The sequence below is a fragment of the Bos javanicus genome, chromosome 21 (assembly GCF_032452875.1).
Source record: "Bos javanicus breed banteng chromosome 21, ARS-OSU_banteng_1.0, whole genome shotgun sequence".
NCBI classification, from domain to species: Eukaryota; Metazoa; Chordata; class Mammalia; order Artiodactyla; family Bovidae; genus Bos; species Bos javanicus.
Window position 1 is genome coordinate 1,566,500 of NC_083888.1, and position 26,159 is coordinate 1,592,658.

The window sequence follows — 26,159 nt, forward strand, 5'->3', positions numbered from 1 at the left end:
TCGTGAATTTCAGGTTTCCTGGGACTGCCTGAGTGGTTGTACGTATAGAGGGACCGTTCCTCTTGCTGAGAAGCCTGAGGGCTCTGAGTTCCCCTGGCTGCTGGAGGACTCCCGGGTCACTGGCTCCTCCTGGGAGCAGCCCTTCCTGCCGTGAGGAGGTGGGCAGCAAGCCAGCACGTGCTCGGATCGATGATGACACCCTCACATGCATTCCTTGGAAAATCTGAACAAAATGAGTGAGAACTCACTACCGTCTCCTCATCGAAACTGAGGTCCAGCACGTTGCCTCCCTTGGGGTTAAGGGTGGGACTGGGTAGCAGTGAGGGCGTCTCCGACTGTGTCACACACACGCATGGAGGAGCCAGGTCACCACCATTTGCGAGGCTCCCGTCTGTGGGTGTGCCATATACAGATGTTTGGGTGGCTCTTGGAATGTGAGGTCTGTGGTGAAGGGCACTGAGGAGCATAGAGGCATCCATCTTGTCCAGTGGTGGCAGGAGTCACAGTAGATCCTGGCCTCGGACAATTGAGCCTTTGGCTTAAAAATGTTCATGTCTTCCTGGTTACTGCTGCAAGTGTGCTTGTTGGGTCAGTGGTGATGTGGAATCTGAAACAAGGATGCTTCTTTGGCTTCTGATTGGCGCCCCAGGTCAGATCTGAGGCCCTTGCCATTGCAGCCCTTTGTGTTGGTGAAATTCCTGAGTGCCCTGTGGGCTGCAGATGTTGCAGAGACCTAGGGGAAAGGTGGCAGTTGTGAAAGTTAATAGGCCTCATTTCTGCCCTTGGCAGTTCCTGAATTGTAACTGCTATCACAGTGCTTTAGTCTAGGAGGTTGCCATGAACTGTGAAGTGATCCCAGGCCTGAATTCCTCATGCAGGTTGACCAGAGGCCTAGAACAAAATGGTTTTGCAGGTAGGGAAATATGCTGTGTGATTTCCTTGGACAATCTGTCCCCTGAGGCTGAAGGCACTGTTGTTTTGTTTTCAGTGATACATACTGTGGTCCTTTTAGAGTTGCCCTCAGTTGGGTACAGAGGAGGGAGGATTGCTTGTGTCTGGGAGGCTTGGTAATAGTGACCTGTGTGGCCTTGGTGGTCTGATGCCAGAAGAAGAACTCTTCATTTGTATCTTTGGTACCTTGAAAAGCAGCCCGTGCGTGGTAATGTGGTGTGCGTACATCGCCTTGGCCCCCATTTGGCCCCTCAGCCTGGAATTTGCAAGGTGTGTGATTTCTCAAAATTTGGGGCCAGGTAGTCGGCCCTGATCCACCCAGGTGTTCACCGCTCCCCCCAGCAGTGAATTAGCAACTTTGAAGGCCCATGTTTGTGGTAGAGATTGGTCATTGGTTGGCATACCAAGGCTGCCTCAGTGTAGGCACCAGCAGCTCCTCTGGCACTATGGCGGGAGACCTGGCACATCCAAAGTCTTCTGCTGGCAGGTCTTCTGATGTCTTCCTGGAAGCCACCTTAGTGATCTGTGAGCACTTGGTGGTCTTGCATGGCAGATGCAAGGTGTAGGGTGGAATGACGTGATGTCACCATAGTCAAAGCCCACCTTTTTCCTGTTGTTGGGTGCTGGTTGACTGTGTGAATAGAGCCCCTGGAGGCTTCCAATGTGGGTGAGTTTCTATTTGGGGCAGGAGTGTTCAATTTGGACCAAGCTCTCCTTTATGGGAGTTTTTCCCATAGGATGTGGTCAGTACCCAGGAGCCTGTACTGTGGGGATCTTAACCTATTCTGGCTGGGCAAGGGGCCCTGTTTCTCTGGGAGTGATGCCTAGATGTTGGTACCTGAGGACGAGCGCCTCTTGTCTTTCACTTACCATTGGGTCCCTGGAGAGTGATTGGACTCACTGGGTAGGAAGAGGCTCATGCCTTGAATTCTTTTGCTCTTCAAGGGTATCGTGGGTCATCAGCCCCAGGGCCAAGTTCACCATACATTTGTCATTCTAATGGAAAATTTCCTTGCTCTAAGTAGAGCTGGGACTAGTGGGCAAGGACACCTGAGCTGAAATAGTTCCTGGTGTAGTCTCAAGCTCTGTGGCATTCACAGAGTTGCTGTGCAGCACGACCTTGCTTGGTCCGATTCCTATGCTTTGGTCAAAGGGAATGGTCATGGAGATAGGGGGCCCAGAGCCGATGTCAACAGCCCCTCTGTGAAATTTTGCATGAGGCTCGTGGAAGGTGACAAGCATCTACTCCATTTTGTGGGAGGGTAGGAGGTCCACACTCTGTATAGACGGCATGCCTGTTCAGACACCGAGGCCTTTGCGTGGGTCTCTGAGACATGGAGATAGCTGGAAGGAGTTCAAGGCCCATCCAAAATCCTAAGAGTGCATCCTTGTTGGTACGCCGGAACAGATGCACTCAACCCCACATCGCATGCCCTGCCATCCATGCACGCTGTCAGACAGACACCCACTCGCTCTTGAACCTACTTTGCTGCACTCATGCTCACTTATTTATCCAGTCCTAGGTAGGGAATCAATACATTTGGCTAAGCAGATAAAGGCCTTCCCCCAGGGAACGATGGGCATCAGCATTGTTCAGTGAGAACTTGGGTACACATCTGAAGTGTTCCTTTGCTTTCTCTCCACTTGTCAGAAGTTCTCGGGTATGACTGTCTGTCATCCAGGGCAAGAAGCCATGCACATGAGAGATGCAGGGGAGTCTGGCGAGAAGTTCACAGGCCCAGGTTCCTGCCACTGCTTTTTGGATCACTGAGTATGGCACCTTCTCTTACCACAAGATGTTTCATGGATGTAGGGTTTCCTGGGACTGCCTGAGTAGTTGTATGTATGGAGGGACCATTCTGCAGAGAAGTCTTAGACCTCTGAATTCCCCTGGCTCCTGAAGGACTCCTAGGTCACTGGCTCCTCCTGAGATTAGCTCTACCTGCCCTCCTGAGGTGGGCAGCAAGCCAGCATGTGCTCGTATCTATGACACTCTCATATGCGTTCCTTGGGAACATCTGAACAAAATGAGTCAGAATTCACTACTATTTCCTCACCGACAGTGAATTCCAACACATTGCCTCTCCTGGAGCTAAGTGTGCACTAATTAGCAGTAAGGGCTGCTTTTACTGTGTCACGTACATGCATAGAGCAGGAGGATCACCAGGATCACCACTGTTTGCAAGGCTCCCTTCTGAGTGTGGGCTGTGTAAGATGTTCATGCGGTTTTCCTGAAGTACAAGGTCTGAGGTCAATACCACTGAAGTTCACAGGAGATGTCTAGCCTGACCAGTGATGCTAGGAGTCAGAGTAGATCCTGGCCTAGGTCTATTGAGCTCTTGGCTTGAAAATGTGCATTTTGTCCCAGTTCCTGCTGCAAGTGCGCTAGTTGGAGCTGTGTTGATGTGGAAGCCAAAGTGAGGAAGATTCTGTAGTTTCTTATTGGAGCCTCAGGTCAGATCTGAGGTCCTAGCTGTTGAGGCCCTTTGGGTTGGTGAGGTTTCTTGAGTGCCCTGTGGGCTGTAGCGTTTGCAGGAACCTAGTCAAATGGTGGCAGGGGTGAAAGGCAATAGGCCTCGTTTCTGCCCTTGGCAGTTCCTGTGTTGCATCTTCTGTCACATGCTTGTGTCTTAGAGGCTGCCATGGACTGTGCAGTGGTCCCAGCCTTGCATTCCTCCTGCAGGTTGGCCAGAGGCCTAGAGCAGAATGGTTGTGCAGGTGAGAAAAAGTACAGGATGATTTCCTGGGACTATCTGTCCGCTGAGGCTGCAGGCACTGTCTTTGTGTTTTCAGTGTTCCATACTGTGGTCCTTTTGGAGCTGCCCTTGGCTGGGTACAGAAGAGAGGGCATTTTGGTGCCTGGCAGGCTCGGTGATAGGTGACCTTTTTGGCCTTGGTGGCCCACTGCCAGAAGGACTCACAACGCATATCTTTGGTGCCTTGAAGAATTCCACTTAGCGAGGCCTCACAACCAGCTAGTGTGGGCAGAAATGAGATCTTTGCACATATCTGTTTTTCCTTTGGGCCTGGTATTTGCTAGGTGTATGAGTTCCTAAAGATGGGAGCAGGTGGACCGCCCAGATGGCACCCAGTTGTTTGCCACCCTGGCAGAGAAGTATCAACCTTGGAGTCCTGTGGTTTTTAGAGATTCGTCTTTGGTTGGCATACCAAGGCTTCCTCCATGATGTAGCAAGTGACTCCCCTGGCACTCTTGTGGGAAACTTCACACAACAAAGGTCTTTCCCTGGAAGTTCTTCTCAAGTCTTCCTGGAAGCAGGCTTGGTGTTCTGTGAACACTTGATGGTTTTGTGTAGCAGAGAAGGGATGCTGGGCAGAATGGCGTGATGTCACCATAATCAAAGACTGCCTTCTTCCTGTTGGTCTTCTGAGTACTAAATGTCCCTTTGTGAGCAGAAGACCTGGTGGCTTCTGATGTGGGTGAGTCACACTGGGGGTGGATGGAGGAGTTCAATTTGTAGGAGTTTTTCCTGGGTATGGTTGGTTCCCAGGGCCCTGCAGGCTGTGGATCTGAGCATTATCTGGCCGGCAAAGGGGCCCAGTTTCTGTGGGAGTGACCCCTGGATCCTGGTACCTGAGGAAGACCAGGTCCCATCTTGCACTTTCCAGTGGAGCCTCGGAGAGTGATTAGACTCACTGGGCAGGAAGAGGCTCATGCCCTGAATTATTTTGCCCTTTTAAGGAATGGTGGGCCATATCTGCCCCTGGGTCATGTTCCCAATACTTTTGACCTTCTTTGGGAAAGTTTCCTTGATCCAGGAGGAGGTGGGTCTTGTCACCATGGACACCTGAGCTGTAGTTGTAGCTGACATGTCTCATGGTACATGGCATTCACACAGTTGCTCTGCCAGGCGACCTTGGGCAGTCAGGTTTATGTTCATAGTGAGAGGGCATGGGTCGAAGAGATCATGAGCCCATGCCCTATTTCAACAGCCCCTCAGGATGAAATTTTGCATGGAGCTTGTGGACAGTGGCAGGCATCATCTGCCATTTTGTTGGACAGCAGAAAGTCAGGTTTCTGTGGTGAAGGCACACGTGTTAAGACACCAAGGCCTTTGGAGTGGGACTCTGAGTCCTGGAGACACCTGGAAGGAGTTTCAGAGGCACACCCAGAGTCTTGAGGCACATTCTTCTTGGTACACTGGAACACACACACACAGACCCATATCAAATCCCCTGCCACACACACATACTCAGACAGACAGACACCGATAGGAACTTTAAGATAATTTCCTATCTTTTTTGCTATAGATACGTATCCAGTCATACATGAGGGATCGAGGTAGTTCAGAAGCAGATGCAGGCTTTACCTCAGGGAACCATGGACACCGATATTATTCATTGAGAACCCGGGTGCACATTTGAAGCATGCTTGTGCTTTCCTTTGACTTGTCAGGAGAAGTTGCCAGGTATGACTGTAGCTTACAAGAATCCCTGCCTGTGATTCAGTGAATGGAGGTGCAAGAGAGTCCTGCAAGAAGTGTGGCAGAAACAGCTTGCAGTTTCTGCTTTTTGGATCACTAAGGATGGTACGCCTTCCTCTGCCCCAAGATGTGTCATGAATTTAGGGCTTCCTGGGATTGCCTGAGTACGTATAAGTGCAAATGGACTTTTCCTCTTGCCAAGAAGCCTGGGGGCTCTGAATTCTCCTAGCTCCTGGAGGACTCCCAGGTCATTGGCTCCTTCTTGGAGCAGCCCTGCCTGCCCTGCTGAGGTGTGCAGTGAAGCAGCACATACTCGGATCAATGATGACAACTTTCATATGCATTCCTTGGAAAATCTGAACAAAATGAGTGAGAACTCACTACCATCTCCTCATCAATACTGAGCTCTAGCACGTTGCCTCCCATGAAGCTAGGGTTGGGGCTAGTTATCAATTAGGGCCAGCTTAGACTTGGTCACACACATGCATACAGTACCTGGGTCACCTCCATTTGGTTGTCTTCTTTCTTTGGGTGGCCCTTATAAATGAGTTCAGTTTGTCTCTGGCTTCAATAATCTAGCCTGTGATGTTCTCCTCTGTTATGATGTGTGTGCAGTTACCAGAGGTAATTGAAGCCATTTGAAGCATCTGAGCATATGATCTGCCATTGAGTTTCACTGACCCCCCTGCTGCCCATTGCCTGGTGCTCTGGAGAAAAGCCAAGTTTTTTCACTCATGATTCATACGGCAGATTTGGCCTCAGCTGGCTTCGATGTCATTTTTTTCTCCAGGAAGGCATGCTGCAGATTTTCTCCTAATATTAAGAGGAGATCAATGGTCAGAGCATCCAGCAGGTGGGCCAAGCCAATGGCCCTTCTTCTGACTGTTTCTTTGGTTGTTGTCTGAATGAGCACTGGTGTTGGGAGACTGAGCCTGGCAGATGCCTTAGAACATTTCCGAGGATGGAAATCCTGTGTCGATGGGAGGGAACTGCACGTTGCCCTGAGAGGGGGTGCAGATGCTGGGGCAGAGCAAAGCTTGGGGAGTGTGCAATGCACCTCAAATGGTGGTGGAACCCATGGGTGGATGGGCAAGTGGATGTATCAGTGACTCAGTTAAGTTCCATGAAGTCTGTGTTGCCTTCAGTTAAGATTGGAGTGAGTGTGGGGAAGCACCATGGTGGCAGGTTCATAAGATTCATGGACCCTCCAACAGTTGGCCTCTCCTGTGATAGTTCCTTTGCAGCAGACCTCTGAAGCTGGGAGTGGTTTCCAGTCTGGTGTCATATCTTGTCCTGTCCAGGGTGTCAAGTATGAGGAAGATGGGATATTTTCTGTCCATCCTGCCTCGTTCTCCCCTTGTGTTTGGCGTGAAATTGTGCCTCAGGATATCCCATTGTCATTTGTAAATCCAGCCCACCTATCCTTGTCTGAGTTTAGGGGGTCTTCCTAGAAATCAGGGAGCAGGATCCTGTGGAAAAAGGGGAGTTGGCAGCCCATGTGAGTGGGCAGTTGTAGGGGCAGGAGAGGCTGTCTGGCGTGGGGCTCATTTTGTCATTTGGCCCCGCTGGTGCAGGGAGGCTGTGCTCTCCTGTGTTCCTGGCCTCTGGCTAGAGGCGTCATGTAGATTCATTCATCATGCCTCTTTGCTGGATTCTGTGATGGCATGGCTGATGGTGTCCAGATGGTCAGGGACAACCTGATTCTCATGTTGTGTCTGAGTTCATGGCAGTGATGTTACTGCCTTACAAAGAGAAAGTCAACATACAAGTGACCCAGTTGCTTTAAAGGGTGGAGCCCCAGCATCTCTACCCTTCAGAATGTCTGCAATGGCCTTTAGCTCTTTGTGCTGTTCAAGGAAGGTCTTCTAGCACGGCTGTTGGCTAGGAAGTCTGCACCCTCATGTGTCAACCAGGCTAAGTACAAGTGTCCATTGGGACCCCTTTGTTGCAGGGCTGAAAGAGCCTTTTTTCATGGATATACAACCTGTCGGAAAAGGAACTTATTATCTTGGAAGCCCTCAGGTAACTTTTATCCTTCCCTGTGCTGGCAAGTCCATTGTGAGCAGAATAGGTGCGAAGGGCAGTGGCTATTAGGCCAAGGGGGCTCAGTTCCCTCCAGGGTTCTTGGGGGACATCCTTAAGCTTTCAGTGGGAATGGCAAAAGAAGAGAAATTGTAGGACCTGAGACCAGGGAATTGGCAGATTGGTGCTATTTGTCCTGATTGGTATCCATGTGCAAATACATTCACATTTGGCTGTTGACACACCAGGCCGAGGTGCAGCAGTTGAATAGTAGATTCAAGAATGAGGGCAACTCTCCTGGAGGCCTTTCCTCTTTCCCCGTACACCTGTTGCTCTTCCTCATGCATGCATGTGTTTTCTCACCTCAAGCCAGATTGAGTTGCCCAGGATGGAAGACCATTGTCAACAGGGAACCCGTCACACATTCTGTGAATCCCAGCCTGGTGAGACAAGGAGCATGACCCCTGGGGGCCATTGTGCATGCAGCTCCATCTGTAAGATGGAATACCCATGGAGGTAAGTGGTCCTTATTTGAGGAAACCTAGTGGTTTGGCCCCAGTGATCTGGGCATGGGATCTGTGCTCTCACCTTCTGGGGTTTCCTTAGGGTATGCCAAGTCCCAGGGCCCAAGGCTTGGTTGTAGTTCCTGCCCCATGGCTGCAATCTGTGCAGTCTTGAATGCTGACCTGATTGAGCTTGCTGGCCTCCCTGGGATGGAGGTGGCAACTTTGCTCATGCAGCTCCTGGGCACACGTGCTTGGATCGATGATGACTCCCACAAATGCATTCCTTGGAAATCTGAACAAAATGAGTGAGCCATCACTACCGTCTCCTCATCGGAACTGAGGTCCAGCACGTGATTTCCAGTGGATCGAAGGGCCAGGGTCACATTTCATTTGCTCCCTGGGGCGTGAGCAGCCAAGTGTGCAAGCTGAGGGTGATGGCCTTGTGGTATGGAGATGAGCCATGAGGAAAATGCCCTGACCTCCCAACCTCGGGGTATGGCTAGGGACCATGAGTCATCTCTGGTTACATGAGGCTAACCAAGGCTTTTGTCTCCTGGTATGTATGATTCTATTGGTAGCAGAGAAGTGGAAGCCATTTGAGAGTATCTGGACTGCCACTGAGTTTGTCAGCCACACTGCCTTTGCCTGAAAGTGTTTTCACTCGTGTCCTGAAAGGAGTCATGGCTTCGGACAAGTTTCTATGTCATGTTCTTCTGGGCGACGGGATGCCGCATAGTTTTCTCCTGATGGTCAGAGGAGATCATTGGGCAGAGTGTCCAGGAGGTGGGCCAAGCTGATGGCCCCTCGTCTGATTGTTTCTTTGGTTGGTATGTGAGTGGGCACTAGTGTTGGGAGAGTGAGCCTTGCAGATGCATTAGGGCATTTCCAAGGATGAAAGTCCTGAGTCAACAGGAGGGACCTGCACATTGCTCTCAGGTGGGCAGTTGTCGGGGGAGAGCAAAGCTTGGGGATCGTGAAATGTACCTCAAGTGGTGGTGGAACCCATGGATGGATGGGCAGGTGAATGGATCGGCAAGTCAGTCAGGTTCCCTGAATTCTGGGTTGCCTTCAGGTTTGGTTGGAGTGAGAGTGGGGAAGGACTGTGGTGGCAGGTTCATAGGTTCATGGACTGTTGAACAGTTGGCCTCTCCTGTGATTGGTTTCCTTTGCTGCAGACCTCCAGAGCCGTAAGTGGTTCCCCAGGTGGTGTCTTATCTTGTCCTGGCCTGGGCGTCATATGAAGCAGAGGGGATGTTTTCTGTCCATCTTGCCATGTTCTCCCCATGTGCATGGAGTGAATTTGTGCCTCAAGACATCCCAGTGTCATTTCTATTCCCAGCCCACCTATCCTTGCCCAAGTTTAGGAACTCTTCCCAGAAATTAGCTGGCAGGGACCCTGTGGAAATAGGGGAGTCAGATGAGTGGCTACAGTTTTAAGGGCAGGAGAAGCTCTCTGGTGTGGTGCTTAGCAGCAAGGCTGTGCTCTTCTGTGAACCTGTAGCCAGAGGTGTTATGTGAGTTCAATCATTGTGCCTCTTTGCTGAGTTCTGTGGTGTCATGACTGGTGTTTCAGGATGGTCGTGAACAACCTGAGTTTCATATTGTGTCTGGGCTCATGGCAGTGATGTTACTGGCTCAAAAAGAACAAGGTGGCATGACAAGTGACTCAGTTGCTCTGAAGGGTGGAGCCTCAGCATCTTTGTGCTTTGGAATGGCTCCAATGGCCTGTAGCTCTTCGTGTTTTTCAAGGAAGGGCTTTAGCATGGCTTTGACCAGGAGGCAAGCACGCTCATGTGTCAACCAGGCTGAGTCCACTGGGGCCCTTTTGTCATGGGGCTGAAAGCCATTTTTCATGGATATGCTGCATATCAGAGAAGGGGCTTAATGACATGGAGGCCCTCAGGTACCTTTTATCCTTTCCCATGCTGGTGAGTCCATTGTGAGCAGAGTAGGTGCCAAGAGTGGGTGTGTTTCCCTGGAAGGTCAATGGCTATTAGGTGAAGGGGGCCCCATTCACCTGAGGGGGTCTCGGGGTTCTTGGGGGACATCATTAAATTGTGTTGGCCAGGACGGTACGTGGAGTGGAATTGCAGGCCTGAGACCAGGCAGTTGGCAGATTGGCATTCTTTGTCCTGATGGTCCCTTGACTCTGAATGTATCCGTGCACCAACACATCCCTGTTTGGCTGCCTACACAGCACACCTTCTTGCAGCAATTGAATGGTAGATGCCAGAATGATTGGCAGTGCTCCCGGAGGCCTGGCCTCTTTCCCCAGTACACCTGGTGCTCTTCCTCACACATGTGTTTTCTTGCCCCAGGCCAGGTTGAGTGGCCCAAAATGGAAGACTGTTGGCAACAGGTTACCCATCGCATATTCCATGATAGCCAGCCTCTCGAGATGAATATCATGAATCCCCAGAGACAACTGGTCAAGTGGCCCTTGCGTGTACAGACGGAACAACCATGGCGGTAAGCGGCCTTTCTTCAAGGAGACCTAGTGGTTTGGCTCCAGGGATCTGGGCATGGGATTCACACTCTCACCTTCTGGGGTTTCCCTGGGGCATGCAAGGTCCCAGGGCCTGAAGCTTGGCTGCCCCAAGGCTGCAATCTGCACAGTCCTGAATGCTGACCTGATCAAGCTCACTGACTTGCCTGGGATGGAGGTGGTGACTTTGCTCATGCAGCACCTAGAGCACACGTGCTTGGATCGATGATGACTCCCACAAATGCATTCCTTGGAAATCTGAACAAAATGAGTGAGCCATCACTACCGTCTCCTCATCGGAACTGAGGTCCAGCACGTGATTTCCAGTGGATCGAAGGGCCAGGGTCACATTTCATTTGCTCCCTGGGGCGTGAGCAGCCAAGTGTGCAAGCTGAGGGTGATGGCCTTGTGGTATGGAGATGAGCCATGAGGAAAATGCCCTGACCTCCCAACCTCGGGGTATGGCTAGGGACCATGAGTCATCTCTGGTTACATGAGGCTAACCAAGGCTTTTGTCTCCTGGTATGTATGATTCTATTGGTAGCAGAGAAGTGGAAGCCATTTGAGAGTATCTGGACTGCCACTGAGTTTGTCAGCCACACTGCCTTTGCCTGAAAGTGTTTTCACTCGTGTCCTGAAAGGAGTCATGGCTTCGGACAAGTTTCTATGTCATGTTCTTCTGGGGGACGGGATGCCGCATAGTTTTCTCCTGATGGTCAGAGGAGATCATTGGGCAGAGTGTCCAGGAGGTGGGCCAAGCTGATGGCCCCTCGTCTGATTGTTTCTTTGGTTGGTATGTGAGTGGGCACTAGTGTTGGGAGAGTGAGCCTTGCAGATGCATTAGGGCATTTCCAAGGATGAAAGTCCTGAGTCAACAGGAGGGACCTGCACATTGCTCTCAGGTGGGCAGTTGTCGGGGGAGAGCAAAGCTTGGGGATCGTGAAATGTACCTCAAGTGGTGGTGGAACCCATGGATGGATGGGCAGGTGAATGGATCGGCAAGTCAGTCAGGTTCCCTGAATTCTGGGTTGCCTTCAGGTTTGGTTGGAGTGAGAGTGGGGAAGGACTGTGGTGGCAGGTTCATAGGTTCATGGACTGTTGAACAGTTGGCCTCTCCCGTGATTGGTTTCCTTTGCTGCAGACCTCCAGAGCCGTAAGTGGTTCCCCAGGTGGTGTCTTATCTTGTCCTGGCCTGGGCGTCATATGAAGCAGAGGGGATGTTTTCTGTCCATCTTGCCGTGTTCTCCCCATGTGCATGGAGTGAATTTGTGCCTCAAGACATCCCAGTGTCATTTCTATTCCCAGCCCACCTATCCTTGCCCAAGTTTAGGAACTCTTCCCAGAAATTAGCTGGCAGGGACCCTGTGGAAATAGGGGAGTCAGATGAGTGGCTACAGTTTTAAGGGCAGGAGAAGCTCTCTGGTGTGGTGCTTAGCAGCAAGGCTGTGCTCTTCTGTGAACCTGTAGCCAGAGGTGTTATGTGAGTTCAATCATTGTGCCTCTTTGCTGAGTTCCGTGGTGTCATGACTGGTGTTTCAGGATGGTCGTGAACAACCTGAGTTTCATATTGTGTCTGGGCTCATGGCAGTGATGTTACTGGCTCAAAAAGAACAAGGTGGCATGACAAGTGACTCAGTTGCTCTGAAGGGTGGAGCCTCAGCATCTTTGTGCTTTGGAATGGCTCCAATGGCCTGTAGCTCTTCGTGTTTTTCAAGGAAGGGCTTTAGCATGGCTTTGACCAGGAGGCAAGCACGCTCATGTGTCAACCAGGCTGAGTCCACTGGGGCCCTTTTGTCATGGGGCTGAAAGCCATTTTTCATGGATATGCTGCATATCAGAGAAGGGGCTTAATGACATGGAGGCCCTCAGGTACCTTTTATCCTTTCCCATGCTGGTGAGTCCATTGTGAGCAGAGTAGGTGCCAAGAGTGGGTGTGTTTCCCTGGAAGGTCAATGGCTATTAGGTGAAGGGGGCCCCATTCACCTGAGGGGGTCTCGGGGTTCTTGGGGGACATCATTAAATTGTGTTGGCCAGGACGGTACGTGGAGTGGAATTGCAGGCCTGAGACCAGGCAGTTGGCAGATTGGCATTCTTTGTCCTGATGGTCCCTTGACTCTGAATGTATCCGTGCACCAACACATCCCTGTTTGGCTGCCTACACAGCACACCTTCTTGCAGCAATTGAATGGTAGATGCCAGAATGATTGGCAGTGCTCCCGGAGGCCTGGCCTCTTTCCCCAGTACACCTGGTGCTCTTCCTCACACATGTGTTTTCTTGCCCCAGGCCAGGTTGAGTGGCCCAAAATGGAAGACTGTTGGCAACAGGTTACCCATCGCATATTCCATGATAGCCAGCCTCTCGAGATGAATATCATGAATCCCCAGAGACAACTGGTCAAGTGGCCCTTGCGTGTACAGACGGAACAACCATGGCGGTAAGCGGCCTTTCTTCAAGGAGACCTAGTGGTTTGGCTCCAGGGATCTGGGCATGGGATTCACACTCTCACCTTCTGGGGTTTCCCTGGGGCATGCAAGGTCCCAGGGCCTGAAGCTTGGCTGCCCCAAGGCTGCAATCTGCACAGTCCTGAATGCTGACCTGATCAAGCTCACTGACTTGCCTGGGATGGAGGTGGTGACTTTGCTCATGCAGCACCTAGAGCACACGTGCTTGGATCGATGATGACTCCCACAAATGCATTCCTTGGAAATCTGAACAAAATGAGTGAGCCATCACTACCGTCTCCTCATCGGAACTGAGGTCCAGCACGTGATTTCCAGTGGATCGAAGGGCCAGGGTCACATTTCATTTGCTCCCTGGGGCGTGAGCAGCCAAGTGTGCAAGCTGAGGGTGATGGCCTTGTGGTATGGAGATGAGCCATGAGGAAAATGCCCTGACCTCCCAACCTCGGGGTATGGCTAGGGACCATGAGTTATCTCTGGTTACATGAGGCTAACCAAGGCTTTTGTCTCCTGGTATGTATGATTCTATTGGTAGCAGAGAAGTGGAAGCCATTTGAGAGTATCTGGACTGCCACTGAGTTTGTCAGCCACACTGCCTTTGCCTGAAAGTGTTTTCACTCGTGTCCTGAAAGGAGTCATGGCTTCGGACAAGTTTCTATGTCATGTTCTTCTGGGGGACGGGATGCCGCATAGTTTTCTCCTGATGGTCAGAGGAGATCATTGGGCAGAGTGTCCAGGAGGTGGGCCAAGCTGATGGCCCCTCGTCTGATTGTTTCTTTGGTTGGTATGTGAGTGGGCACTAGTGTTGGGAGAGTGAGCCTTGCAGATGCATTAGGGCATTTCCGAGGATGAAAGTCCTGAGTCAACAGGAGGGACCTGCACATTGCTCTCAGGTGGGCAGTTGTCGGGGGAGAGCAAAGCTTGGGGATCGTGAAATGTACCTCAAGTGGTGGTGGAACCCATGGATGGATGGGCAGGTGAATGGATCGGCAAGTCAGTCAGGTTCCCTGAATTCTGGGTTGCCTTCAGGTTTGGTTGGAGTGAGAGTGGGGAAGGACTGTGGTGGCAGGTTCATAGGTTCATGGACTGTTGAACAGTTGGCCTCTCCCGTGATTGGTTTCCTTTGCTGCAGACCTCCAGAGCCGTAAGTGGTTCCCCAGGTGGTGTCTTATCTTGTCCTGGCCTGGGCGTCATATGAAGCAGAGGGGATGTTTTCTGTCCATCTTGCCATGTTCTCCCCATGTGCATGGAGTGAATTTGTGCCTCAAGACATCCCAGTGTCATTTCTATTCCCAGCCCACCTATCCTTGCCCAAGTTTAGGAACTCTTCCCAGAAATTAGCTGGCAGGGACCCTGTGGAAATAGGGGAGTCAGATGAGTGGCTACAGTTTTAAGGGCAGGAGAAGCTCTCTGGTGTGGTGCTTAGCAGCAAGGCTGTGCTCTTCTGTGAACCTGTAGCCAGAGGTGTTATGTGAGTTCAATCATTGTGCCTCTTTGCTGAGTTCCGTGGTGTCATGACTGGTGTTTCAGGATGGTCGTGAACAACCTGAGTTTCATATTGTGTCTGGGCTCATGGCAGTGATGTTACTGGCTCAAAAAGAACAAGGTGGCATGACAAGTGACTCAGTTGCTCTGAAGGGTGGAGCCTCAGCATCTTTGTGCTTTGGAATGGCTCCAATGGCCTGTAGCTCTTCGTGTTTTTCAAGGAAGGGCTTTAGCATGGCTTTGACCAGGAGGCAAGCACGCTCATGTGTCAACCAGGCTGAGTCCACTGGGGCCCTTTTGTCATGGGGCTGAAAGCCATTTTTCATGGATATGCTGCATATCAGAGAAGGGGCTTAATGACATGGAGGCCCTCAGGTACCTTTTATCCTTTCCCATGCTGGTGAGTCCATTGTGAGCAGAGTAGGTGCCAAGAGTGGGTGTGTTTCCCTGGAAGGTCAATGGCTATTAGGTGAAGGGGGCCCCATTCACCTGAGGGGGTCTCGGGGTTCTTGGGGGACATCATTAAATTGTGTTGGCCAGGACGGTACGTGGAGTGGAATTGCAGGCCTGAGACCAGGCAGTTGGCAGATTGGCATTCTTTGTCCTGATGGTCCCTTGACTCTGAATGTATCCGTGCACCAACACATCCCTGTTTGGCTGCCTACACAGCACACCTTCTTGCAGCAATTGAATGGTAGATGCCAGAATGATTGGCAGTGCTCCCGGAGGCCTGGCCTCTTTCCCCAGTACACCTGGTGCTCTTCCTCACACATGTGTTTTCTTGCCCCAGGCCAGGTTGAGTGGCCCAAAATGGAAGACTGTTGGCAACAGGTTACCCATCGCATATTCCATGATAGCCAGCCTCTCGAGATGAATATCATGAATCCCCAGAGACAACTGGTCAAGTGGCCCTTGCGTGTACAGACGGAACAGCCATGGCGGTAAGCGGCCTTTCTTCAAGGAGACCTAGTGGTTTGGCTCCAGGGATCTGGGCATGGGATTCACACTCTCACCTTCTGGGGTTTCCCTGGGGCATGCAAGGTCCCAGGGCCTGAAGCTTGGCTGCCCCAAGGCTGCAATCTGCACAGTCCTGATTGCTGACCTGATCAAGCTCACTGACTTGCCTGGGATGGAGGTGGTGACTTTGCTCATGCAGCACCTAGAGCACACGTGCTTGGATCGATGATGACTCCCACAAATGCATTCCTTGGAAATCTGAACAAAATGAGTGAGCCATCACTACCGTCTCCTCATCGGAACTGAGGTCCAGCACGTGATTTCCAGTGGATCGAAGGGCCAGGGTCACATTTCATTTGCTCCCTGGGGCGTGAGCAGCCAAGTGTGCAAGCTGAGGGTGATGGCCTTGTGGTATGGAGATGAGCCATGAGGAAAATGCCCTGACCTCCCAACCTCGGGGTATGGCTAGGGACCATGAGTCATCTCTGGTTACATGAGGCTAACCAAGGCTTTTGTCTCCTGGTATGTATGATTCTATTGGTAGCAGAGAAGTGGAAGCCATTTGAGAGTATCTGGACTGCCACTGAGTTTGTCAGCCACACTGCCTTTGCCTGAAAGTGTTTTCACTCGTGTCCTGAAAGGAGTCATGGCTTCGGACAAGTTTCTATGTCATGTTCTTCTGGGGGACGGGATGCCGCATAGTTTTCTCCTGATGGTCAGAGGAGATCATTGGGCAGAGTGTCCAGGAAGTGGGCCAAGCTGATGGCCCCTCGTCTGATTGTTTCTTTGGTTGGTATGTGAGTGGGCACTAGTGTTGGGAGAGTGAGCCTTGCAGATGCATTAGGGCATTTCCGAGGATGAAAGTCCTGAGTCAACAGGAGGGACCTGCACATTGCTCTCAGGTGGGCAGTTGTCGGGGGAGAGCAAAGCTTGGGGATCGTGAAATGTACCTCAAGTGGTGGTGGAACCCATGGATGGATGGGCAGGTGAATGGATCGGCAAGTCAGTCAGGTTCCCTGAATTCTGGGTTGCCTTCAGGTTTGGTTGGAGTGAGAGTGGGGAAGGACTGTGGTGGCAGGTTCATAGGTTCATGGACTGTTGAACAGTTGGCCTCTCCCGTGATTGGTTTCCTTTGCTGCAGACCTCCAGAGCCGTAAGTGGTTCCCCAGGTGGTGTCTTATCTTGTCCTGGCCTGGGCGTCATATGAAGCAGAGGGGATGTTTTCTGTCCATCTTGCCATGTTCTCCCCATGTGCATGGAGTGAATTTGTGCCTCAAGACATCCCAGTGTCATTTCTATTCCCAGCCCACCTATCCTTGCCCAAGTTTAGGAACTCTTCCCAGAAATTAGCTGGCAGGGACCCTGTGGAAATAGGGGAGTCAGATGAGTGGCTACAGTTTTAAGGGCAGGAGAAGCTCTCTGGTGTGGTGCTTAGCAGCAAGGCTGTGCTCTTCTGTGAACCTGTAGCCAGAGGTGTTATGTGAGTTCAATCATTGTGCCTCTTTGCTGAGTTCCGTGGTGTCATGACTGGTGTTTCAGGATGGTCGTGAACAACCTGAGTTTCATATTGTGTCTGGGCTCATGGCAGTGATGTTACTGGCTCAAAAAGAACAAGGTGGCATGACAAGTGACTCAGTTGCTCTGAAGGGTGGAGCCTCAGCATCTTTGTGCTTTGGAATGGCTCCAATGGCCTGTAGCTCTTCGTGTTTTTCAAGGAAGGGCTTTAGCATGGCTTTGACCAGGAGGCAAGCACGCTCATGTGTCAACCAGGCTGAGTCCACTGGGGCCCTTTTGTCATGGGGCTGAAAGCCATTTTTCATGGATATGCTGCATATCAGAGAAGGGGCTTAATGACATGGAGGCCCTCAGGTACCTTTTATCCTTTCCCATGCTGGTGAGTCCATTGTGAGCAGAGTAGGTGCCAAGAGTGGGTGTGTTTCCCTGGAAGGTCAATGGCTATTAGGTGAAGGGGGCCCCATTCACCTGAGGGGGTCTCGGGGTTCTTGGGGGACATCATTAAATTGTGTTGGCCAGGACGGTACGTGGAGTGGAATTGCAGGCCTGAGACCAGGCAGTTGGCAGATTGGCATTCTTTGTCCTGATGGTCCCTTGACTCTGAATGTATCCGTGCACCAACACATCCCTGTTTGGCTGCCTACACAGCACACCTTCTTGCAGCAATTGAATGGTAGATGCCAGAATGATTGGCAGTGCTCCCGGAGGCCTGGCCTCTTTCCCCAGTACACCTGGTGCTCTTCCTCACACATGTGTTTTCTTGCCCCAGGCCAGGTTGAGTGGCCCAAAATGGAAGACTGTTGGCAACAGGTTACCCATCGCATATTCCATGATAGCCAGCCTCTCGAGATGAATATCATGAATCCCCAGAGACAACTGGTCAAGTGGCCCTTGCGTGTACAGACGGAACAACCATGGCGGTAAGCGGCCTTTCTTCAAGGAGACCTAGTGGTTTGGCTCCAGGGATCTGGGCATGGGATTCACACTCTCACCTTCTGGGGTTTCCCTGGGGCATGCAAGGTCCCAGGGCCTGAAGCTTGGCTGCCCCAAGGCTGCAATCTGCACAGTCCTGATTGCTGACCTAATCAAGCTCACTGACTTGCCTGGGATGGAGGTGGTGACTTTGCTCATGCAGCACCTAGAGCACACGTGCTTGGATCGATGATGACTCCCACAAATGCATTCCTTGGAAATCTGAACAAAATGAGTGAGCCATCACTACCGTCTCCTCATCGGAACTGAGGTCCAGCACGTGATTTCCAGTGGATCGAAGGGCCAGGGTCACATTTCATTTGCTCCCTGGGGCGTGAGCAGCCAAGTGTGCAAGCTGAGGGTGATGGCCTTGTGGTATGGAGATGAGCCATGAGGAAAATGCCCTGACCTCCCAACCTCGGGGTATGGCTAGGGACCATGAGTCATCTCTGGTTACATGAGGCTAACCAAGGCTTTTGTCTCCTGGTATGTATGATTCTATTGGTAGCAGAGAAGTGGAAGCCATTTGAGAGTATCTGGACTGCCACTGAGTTTGTCAGCCACACTGCCTTTGCCTGAAAGTGTTTTCACTCGTGTCCTGAAAGGAGTCATGGCTTCGGACAAGTTTCTATGTCATGTTCTTCTGGGGGACGGGATGCCGCATAGTTTTCTCCTGATGGTCAGAGGAGATCATTGGGCAGAGTGTCCAGGAGGTGGGCCAAGCTGATGGCCCCTCGTCTGATTGTTTCTTTGGTTGGTATGTGAGTGGGCACTAGTGTTGGGAGAGTGAGCCTTGCAGATGCATTAGGGCATTTCCGAGGATGAAAGTCCTGAGTCAACAGGAGGGACCTGCACATTGCTCTCAGGTGGGCAGTTGTCGGGGGAGAGCAAAGCTTGGGGATCGTGAAATGTACCTCAAGTGGTGGTGGAACCCATGGATGGATGGGCAGGTGAATGGATCGGCAAGTCAGTCAGGTTCCCTGAATTCTGGGTTGCCTTCAGGTTTGGTTGGAGTGAGAGTGGGGAAGGACTGTGGTGGCAGGTTCATAGGTTCATGGACTGTTGAACAGTTGGCCTCTCCCGTGATTGGTTTCCTTTGCTGCAGACCTCCAGAGCCGTAAGTGGTTCCCCAGGTGGTGTCTTATCTTGTCCTGGCCTGGGCGTCATATGAAGCAGAGGGGATGTTTTCTGTCCATCTTGCCATGTTCTCCCCATGTGCATGGAGTGAATTTGTGCCTCAAGACATCCCAGTGTCATTTCTATTCCCAGCCCACCTATCCTTGCCCAAGTTTAGGAACTCTTCCCAGAAATTAGCTGGCAGGGACCCTGTGGAAATAGGGGAGTCAGATGAGTGGCTACAGTTTTAAGGGCAGGAGAAGCTCTCTGGTGTGGTGCTTAGCAGCAAGGCTGTGCTCTTCTGTGAACCTGTAGCCAGAGGTGTTATGTGAGTTCAATCATTGTGCCTCTTTGCTGAGTTCCGTGGTGTCATGACTGGTGTTTCAGGATGGTCGTGAACAACCTGAGTTTCATATTGTGTCTGGGCTCATGGCAGTGATGTTACTGGCTCAAAAAGAACAAGGTGGCATGACAAGTGACTCAGTTGCTCTGAAGGGTGGAGCCTCAGCATCTTTGTGCTTTGGAATGGCTCCAATGGCCTGTAGCTCTTCGTGTTTTTCAAGGAAGGGCTTTAGCATGGCTTTGACCAGGAGGCAAGCACGCTCATGTGTCAACCAGGCTGAGTCCACTGGGGCCCTTTTGTCATGGGGCTGAAAGCCATTTTTCATGGATATGCTGCATATCAGAGAAGGGGCTTAATGACATGGAGGCCCTCAGGTACCTTTTATCCTTTCCCATGCTGGTGAGTCCATTGTGAGCAGAGTAGGTGCCAAGAGTGGGTGTGTTTCCCTGGAAGGTCAATGGCTATTAGGTGAAGGGGGCCCCATTCACCTGAGGGGGTCTCGGGGTTCTTGGGGGACATCATTAAATTGTGTTGGCCAGGACGGTACGTGGAGTGGAATTGCAGGCCTGAGACCAGGCAGTTGGCAGATTGGCATTCTTTGTCCTGATGGTCCCTTGACTCTGAATGTATCCGTGCACCAACACATCCCTGTTTGGCTGCCTACACAGCACACCTTCTTGCAGCAATTGAATGGTAGATGCCAGAATGATTGGCAGTGCTCCCGGAGGCCTGGCCTCTTTCCCCAGTACACCTGGTGCTCTTCCTCACACATGTGTTTTCTTGCCCCAGGCCAGGTTGAGTGGCCCAAAATGGAAGACTGTTGGCAACAGGTTACCCATCGCATATTCCATGATAGCCAGCCTCTCGAGATGAATATCATGAATCCCCAGAGACAACTGGTCAAGTGGCCCTTGCGTGTACAGACGGAACAACCATGGCGGTAAGCGGCCTTTCTTCAAGGAGACCTAGTGGTTTGGCTCCAGGGATCTGGGCATGGGATTCACACTCTCACCTTCTGGGGTTTCCCTGGGGCATGCAAGGTCCCAGGGCCTGAAGCTTGGCTGCCCCAAGGCTGCAATCTGCACAGTCCTGATTGCTGACCTGATCAAGCTCACTGACTTGCCTGGGATGGAGGTGGTGACTTTGCTCATGCAGCACCTAGAGCACACGTGCTTGGATCGATGATGACTCCCACAAATGCATTCCTTGGAAATCTGAACAAAATGAGTGAGCCATCACTACCGTCTCCTCATCGGAACTGAGGTCCAGCACGTGATTTCCAGTGGATCGAAGGGCCAGGGTCACATTTCATTTGCTCCCTGGGGCGTGAGCAGCCAAGTGTGCAAGCTGAGGGTGATGGCCTTGTGGTATGGAGATGAGCCATGAGGAAAATGCCCTGACCTCCCAACCTCGGGGTATGGCTAGGGACCATGAGTCATCTCTGGTTACATGAGGCTAACCAAGGCTTTTGTCTCCTGGTATGTATGATTCTATTGGTAGCAGAGAAGTGGAAGCCATTTGAGAGTATCTGGACTGCCACTGAGTTTGTCAGCCACACTGCCTTTGCCTGAAAGTGTTTTCACTCGTGTCCTGAAAGGAGTCATGGCTTCGGACAAGTTTCTATGTCATGTTCTTCTGGGGGACGGGATGCCGCATAGTTTTCTCCTGATGGTCAGAGGAGATCATTGGGCAGAGTGTCCAGGAGGTGGGCCAAGCTGATGGCCCCTCGTCTGATTGTTTCTTTGGTTGGTATGTGAGTGGGCACTAGTGTTGGGAGAGTGAGCCTTGCAGATGCATTAGGGCATTTCCGAGGATGAAAGTCCTGAGTCAACAGGAGGGACCTGCACATTGCTCTCAGGTGGGCAGTTGTCGGGGGAGAGCAAAGCTTGGGGATCGTGAAATGTACCTCAAGTGGTGGTGGAACCCATGGATGGATGGGCAGGTGAATGGATCGGCAAGTCAGTCAGGTTCCCTGAATTCTGGGTTGCCTTCAGGTTTGGTTGGAGTGAGAGTGGGGAAGGACTGTGGTGGCAGGTTCATAGGTTCATGGACTGTTGAACAGTTGGCCTCTCCCGTGATTGGTTTCCTTTGCTGCAGACCTCCAGAGCCGTAAGTGGTTCCCCAGGTGGTGTCTTATCTTGTCCTGGCCTGGGCGTCATATGAAGCAGAGGGGATGTTTTCTGTCCATCTTGCCATGTTCTCCCCATGTGCATGGAGTGAATTTGTGCCTCAAGACATCCCAGTGTCATTTCTATTCCCAGCCCACCTATCCTTGCCCAAGTTTAGGAACTCTTCCCAGAAATTAGCTGGCAGGGACCCTGTGGAAATAGGGGAGTCAGATGAGTGGCTACAGTTTTAAGGGCAGGAGAAGCTCTCTGGTGTGGTGCTTAGCAGCAAGGCTGTGCTCTTCTGTGAACCTGTAGCCAGAGGTGTTATGTGAGTTCAATCATTGTGCCTCTTTGCTGAGTTCCGTGGTGTCATGACTGGTGTTTCAGGATGGTCGTGAACAACCTGAGTTTCATATTGTGTCTGGGCTCATGGCAGTGATGTTACTGGCTCAAAAAGAACAAGGTGGCATGACAAGTGACTCAGTTGCTCTGAAGGGTGGAGCCTCAGCATCTTTGTGCTTTGGAATGGCTCCAATGGCCTGTAGCTCTTCGTGTTTTTCAAGGAAGGGCTTTAGCATGGCTTTGACCAGGAGGCAAGCACGCTCATGTGTCAACCAGGCTGAGTCCACTGGGGCCCTTTTGTCATGGGGCTGAAAGCCATTTTTCATGGATATGCTGCATATCAGAGAAGGGGCTTAATGACATGGAGGCCCTCAGGTACCTTTTATCCTTTCCCATGCTGGTGAGTCCATTGTGAGCAGAGTAGGTGCCAAGAGTGGGTGTGTTTCCCTGGAAGGTCAATGGCTATTAGGTGAAGGGGGCCCCATTCACCTGAGGGGGTCTCGGGGTTCTTGGGGGACATCATTAAATTGTGTTGGCCAGGACGGTACGTGGAGTGGAATTGCAGGCCTGAGACCAGGCAGTTGGCAGATTGGCATTCTTTGTCCTGATGGTCCCTTGACTCTGAATGTATCCGTGCACCAACACATCCCTGTTTGGCTGCCTACACAGCACACCTTCTTGCAGCAATTGAATGGTAGATGCCAGAATGATTGGCAGTGCTCCCGGAGGCCTGGCCTCTTTCCCCAGTACACCTGGTGCTCTTCCTCACACATGTGTTTTCTTGCCCCAGGCCAGGTTGAGTGGCCCAAAATGGAAGACTGTTGGCAACAGGTTACCCATCGCATATTCCATGATAGCCAGCCTCTCGAGATGAATATCATGAATCCCCAGAGACAACTGGTCAAGTGGCCCTTGCGTGTACAGACGGAACAGCCATGGCGGTAAGCGGCCTTTCTTCAAGGAGACCTAGTGGTTTGGCTCCAGGGATCTGGGCATGGGATTCACACTCTCACCTTCTGGGGTTTCCCTGGGGCATGCAAGGTCCCAGGGCCTGAAGCTTGGCTGCCCCAAGGCTGCAATCTGCACAGTCCTGATTGCTGACCTGATCAAGCTCACTGACTTGCCTGGGATGGAGGTGGTGACTTTGCTCATGCAGCACCTAGAGCACACGTGCTTGGATCGATGATGACTCCCACAAATGCATTCCTTGGAAATCTGAACAAAATGAGTGAGCCATCACTACCGTCTCCTCATCGGAACTGAGGTCCAGCACGTGATTTCCAGTGGATCGAAGGGCCAGGGTCACATTTCATTTGCTCCCTGGGGCGTGAGCAGCCAAGTGTGCAAGCTGAGGGTGATGGCCTTGTGGTATGGAGATGAGCCATGAGGAAAATGCCCTGACCTCCCAACCTCGGGGTATGGCTAGGGACCATGAGTCATCTCTGGTTACATGAGGCTAACCAAGGCTTTTGTCTCCTGGTATGTATGATTCTATTGGTAGCAGAGAAGTGGAAGCCATTTGAGAGTATCTGGACTGCCACTGAGTTTGTCAGCCACACTGCCTTTGCCTGAAAGTGTTTTCACTCGTGTCCTGAAAGGAGTCATGGCTTCGGACAAGTTTCTATGTCATGTTCTTCTGGGGGACGGGATGCCGCATAGTTTTCTCCTGATGGTCAGAGGAGATCATTGGGCAGAGTGTCCAGGAGGTGGGCCAAGCTGATGGCCCCTCGTCTGATTGTTTCTTTGGTTGGTATGTGAGTGGGCACTAGTGTTGGGAGAGTGAGCCTTGCAGATGCATTAGGGCATTTCCGAGGATGAAAGTCCTGAGTCAACAGGAGGGACCTGCACATTGCTCTCAGGTGGGCAGTTGTCGGGGGAGAGCAAAGCTTGGGGATCGTGAAATGTACCTCAAGTGGTGGTGGAACCCATGGATGGATGGGCAGGTGAATGGATCGGCAAGTCAGTCAGGTTCCCTGAATTCTGGGTTGCCTTCAGGTTTGGTTGGAGTGAGAGTGGGGAAGGACTGTGGTGGCAGGTTCATAGGTTCATGGACTGTTGAACAGTTGGCCTCTCCCGTGATTGGTTTCCTTTGCTGCAGACCTCCAGAGCCGTAAGTGGTTCCCCAGGTGGTGTCTTATCTTGTCCTGGCCTGGGCGTCATATGAAGCAGAGGGGATGTTTTCTGTCCATCTTGCCATGTTCTCCCCATGTGCATGGAGTGAATTTGTGCCTCAAGACATCCCAGTGTCATTTCTATTCCCAGCCCACCTATCCTTGCCCAAGTTTAGGAACTCTTCCCAGAAATTAGCTGGCAGGGACCCTGTGGAAATAGGGGAGTCAGATGAGTGGCTACAGTTTTAAGGGCAGGAGAAGCTCTCTGGTGTGGTGCTTAGCAGCAAGGCTGTGCTCTTCTGTGAACCTGTAGCCAGAGGTGTTATGTGAGTTCAATCATTGTGCCTCTTTGCTGAGTTCCGTGGTGTCATGACTGGTGTTTCAGGATGGTCGTGAACAACCTGAGTTTCATATTGTGTCTGGGCTCATGGCAGTGATGTTACTGGCTCAAAAAGAACAAGGTGGCATGACAAGTGACTCAGTTGCTCTGAAGGGTGGAGCCTCAGCATCTTTGTGCTTTGGAATGGCTCCAATGGCCTGTAGCTCTTCGTGTTTTTCAAGGAAGGGCTTTAGCATGGCTTTGACCAGGAGGCAAGCACGCTCATGTGTCAACCAGGCTGAGTCCACTGGGGCCCTTTTGTCATGGGGCTGAAAGCCATTTTTCATGGATATGCTGCATATCAGAGAAGGGGCTTAATGACATGGAGGCCCTCAGGTACCTTTTATCCTTTCCCATGCTGGTGAGTCCATTGTGAGCAGAGTAGGTGCCAAGAGTGGGTGTGTTTCCCTGGAAGGTCAATGGCTATTAGGTGAAGGGGGCCCCATTCACCTGAGGGGGTCTCGGGGTTCTTGGGGGACATCATTAAATTGTGTTGGCCAGGACGGTACGTGGAGTGGAATTGCAGGCCTGAGACCAGGCAGTTGGCAGATTGGCATTCTTTGTCCTGATGGTCCCTTGACTCTGAATGTATCCGTGCACCAACACATCCCTGTTTGGCTGCCTACACAGCACACCTTCTTGCAGCAATTGAATGGTAGATGCCAGAATGATTGGCAGTGCTCCCGGAGGCCTGGCCTCTTTCCCCAGTACACCTGGTGCTCTTCCTCACACATGTGTTTTCTTGCCCCAGGCCAGGTTGAGTGGCCCAAAATGGAAGACTGTTGGCAACAGGTTACCCATCGCATATTCCATGATAGCCAGCCTCTCGAGATGAATATCATGAATCCCCAGAGACAACTGGTCAAGTGGCCCTTGCGTGTACAGACGGAACAGCCATGGCGGTAAGCGGCCTTTCTTCAAGGAGACCTAGTGGTTTGGCTCCAGGGATCTGGGCATGGGATTCACACTCTCACCTTCTGGGGTTTCCCTGGGGCATGCAAGGTCCCAGGGCCTGAAGCTTGGCTGCCCCAAGGCTGCAATCTGCACAGTCCTGATTGCTGACCTGATCAAGCTCACTGACTTGCCTGGGATGGAGGTGGTGACTTTGCTCATGCAGCACCTAGAGCACACGTGCTTGGATCGATGATGACTCCCACAAATGCATTCCTTGGAAATCTGAACAAAATGAGTGAGCCATCACTACCGTCTCCTCATCGGAACTGAGGTCCAGCACGTGATTTCCAGTGGATCGAAGGGCCAGGGTCACATTTCATTTGCTCCCTGGGGCGTGAGCAGCCAAGTGTGCAAGCTGAGGGTGATGGCCTTGTGGTATGGAGATGAGCCATGAGGAAAATGCCCTGACCTCCCAACCTCGGGGTATGGCTAGGGACCATGAGTCATCTCTGGTTACATGAGGCTAACCAAGGCTTTTGTCTCCTGGTATGTATGATTCTATTGGTAGCAGAGAAGTGGAAGCCATTTGAGAGTATCTGGACTGCCACTGAGTTTGTCAGCCACACTGCCTTTGCCTGAAAGTGTTTTCACTCGTGTCCTGAAAGGAGTCATGGCTTCGGACAAGTTTCTATGTCATGTTCTTCTGGGGGACGGGATGCCGCATAGTTTTCTCCTGATGGTCAGAGGAGATCATTGGGCAGAGTGTCCAGGAGGTGGGCCAAGCTGATGGCCCCTCGTCTGATTGTTTCTTTGGTTGGTATGTGAGTGGGCACTAGTGTTGGGAGAGTGAGCCTTGCAGATGCATTAGGGCATTTCCGAGGATGAAAGTCCTGAGTCAACAGGAGGGACCTGCACATTGCTCTCAGGTGGGCAGTTGTCGGGGGAGAGCAAAGCTTGGGGATCGTGAAATGTACCTCAAGTGGTGGTGGAACCCATGGATGGATGGGCAGGTGAATGGATCGGCAAGTCAGTCAGGTTCCCTGAATTCTGGGTTGCCTTCAGGTTTGGTTG

The 26,159-nt window shown here is 51.7% G+C and overlaps 2 long non-coding RNA genes and 11 other non-coding genes across 40 annotated transcripts in view; all 13 read left to right on the top strand.

Annotated features, from left to right (window-relative positions):
* LOC133234066 (uncharacterized) overlaps positions 1-15,310 on the top strand; it is a 79,198-nt gene extending 63,888 nt beyond the window's left edge. For 21 of the 28 annotated variants that reach the window (XR_009731970.1, XR_009731982.1, XR_009731967.1 and 18 more), the window contains 4 exons: positions 7,785-7,931; positions 10,240-10,390; positions 12,691-12,841; positions 15,142-15,310. This is a non-coding gene — a long non-coding RNA (uncharacterized LOC133234066). Of the gene's footprint in view, positions 1-7,344; positions 7,416-7,784; positions 7,932-10,239; positions 10,391-12,690; positions 12,842-15,141 lie in introns of all 28 variants that reach the window. The other 7 variants (XR_009731980.1, XR_009731972.1, XR_009731974.1 and 4 more) reach the window with 5 other exon arrangements.
* On the top strand, positions 184-276 carry LOC133234750 (small nucleolar RNA SNORD116). Its single transcript, XR_009732258.1, has one exon. It is a non-coding gene; the product is annotated as a small nucleolar RNA SNORD116 (small nucleolar RNA).
* On the top strand, positions 2,932-3,021 carry LOC133234776 (small nucleolar RNA SNORD116). Its single transcript, XR_009732282.1, has one exon. It is a non-coding gene; the product is annotated as a small nucleolar RNA SNORD116 (small nucleolar RNA).
* On the top strand, positions 5,709-5,802 carry LOC133234770 (small nucleolar RNA SNORD116). The gene has a single exon (XR_009732277.1). It is a non-coding gene; the product is annotated as a small nucleolar RNA SNORD116 (small nucleolar RNA).
* LOC133234751 (small nucleolar RNA SNORD116) lies at positions 8,175-8,266 on the top strand. The gene has a single exon (XR_009732259.1). It is a non-coding gene; the product is annotated as a small nucleolar RNA SNORD116 (small nucleolar RNA).
* LOC133234752 (small nucleolar RNA SNORD116) lies at positions 10,626-10,717 on the top strand. Its single transcript, XR_009732260.1, has one exon. It is a non-coding gene; the product is annotated as a small nucleolar RNA SNORD116 (small nucleolar RNA).
* On the top strand, positions 13,077-13,168 carry LOC133234753 (small nucleolar RNA SNORD116). Its single transcript, XR_009732261.1, has one exon. It is a non-coding gene; the product is annotated as a small nucleolar RNA SNORD116 (small nucleolar RNA).
* Positions 15,311-15,527: 217 nt separating the features above from the next.
* On the top strand, positions 15,528-15,619 carry LOC133234754 (small nucleolar RNA SNORD116). Its single transcript, XR_009732262.1, has one exon. It is a non-coding gene; the product is annotated as a small nucleolar RNA SNORD116 (small nucleolar RNA).
* An 867-nt stretch (positions 15,620-16,486) lies between these two features.
* On the top strand, positions 16,487-22,655 carry LOC133234068 (uncharacterized). The gene is made up of 3 exons (XR_009731985.1): positions 16,487-17,743; positions 20,044-20,194; positions 22,495-22,655. It is a non-coding gene; the product is annotated as an uncharacterized LOC133234068 (long non-coding RNA).
* On the top strand, positions 17,979-18,070 carry LOC133234755 (small nucleolar RNA SNORD116). Its single transcript, XR_009732263.1, has one exon. It is a non-coding gene; the product is annotated as a small nucleolar RNA SNORD116 (small nucleolar RNA).
* Positions 20,430-20,521, top strand: LOC133234756 (small nucleolar RNA SNORD116). Its single transcript, XR_009732264.1, has one exon. It is a non-coding gene; the product is annotated as a small nucleolar RNA SNORD116 (small nucleolar RNA).
* A 225-nt stretch (positions 22,656-22,880) lies between the features above and the next one.
* Positions 22,881-22,972, top strand: LOC133234757 (small nucleolar RNA SNORD116). The gene has a single exon (XR_009732265.1). It is a non-coding gene; the product is annotated as a small nucleolar RNA SNORD116 (small nucleolar RNA).
* Positions 22,973-25,331: 2,359 nt separating this feature from the next.
* On the top strand, positions 25,332-25,423 carry LOC133234758 (small nucleolar RNA SNORD116). Its single transcript, XR_009732266.1, has one exon. It is a non-coding gene; the product is annotated as a small nucleolar RNA SNORD116 (small nucleolar RNA).
* Positions 25,424-26,159: the final 736 nt, after the last annotated feature.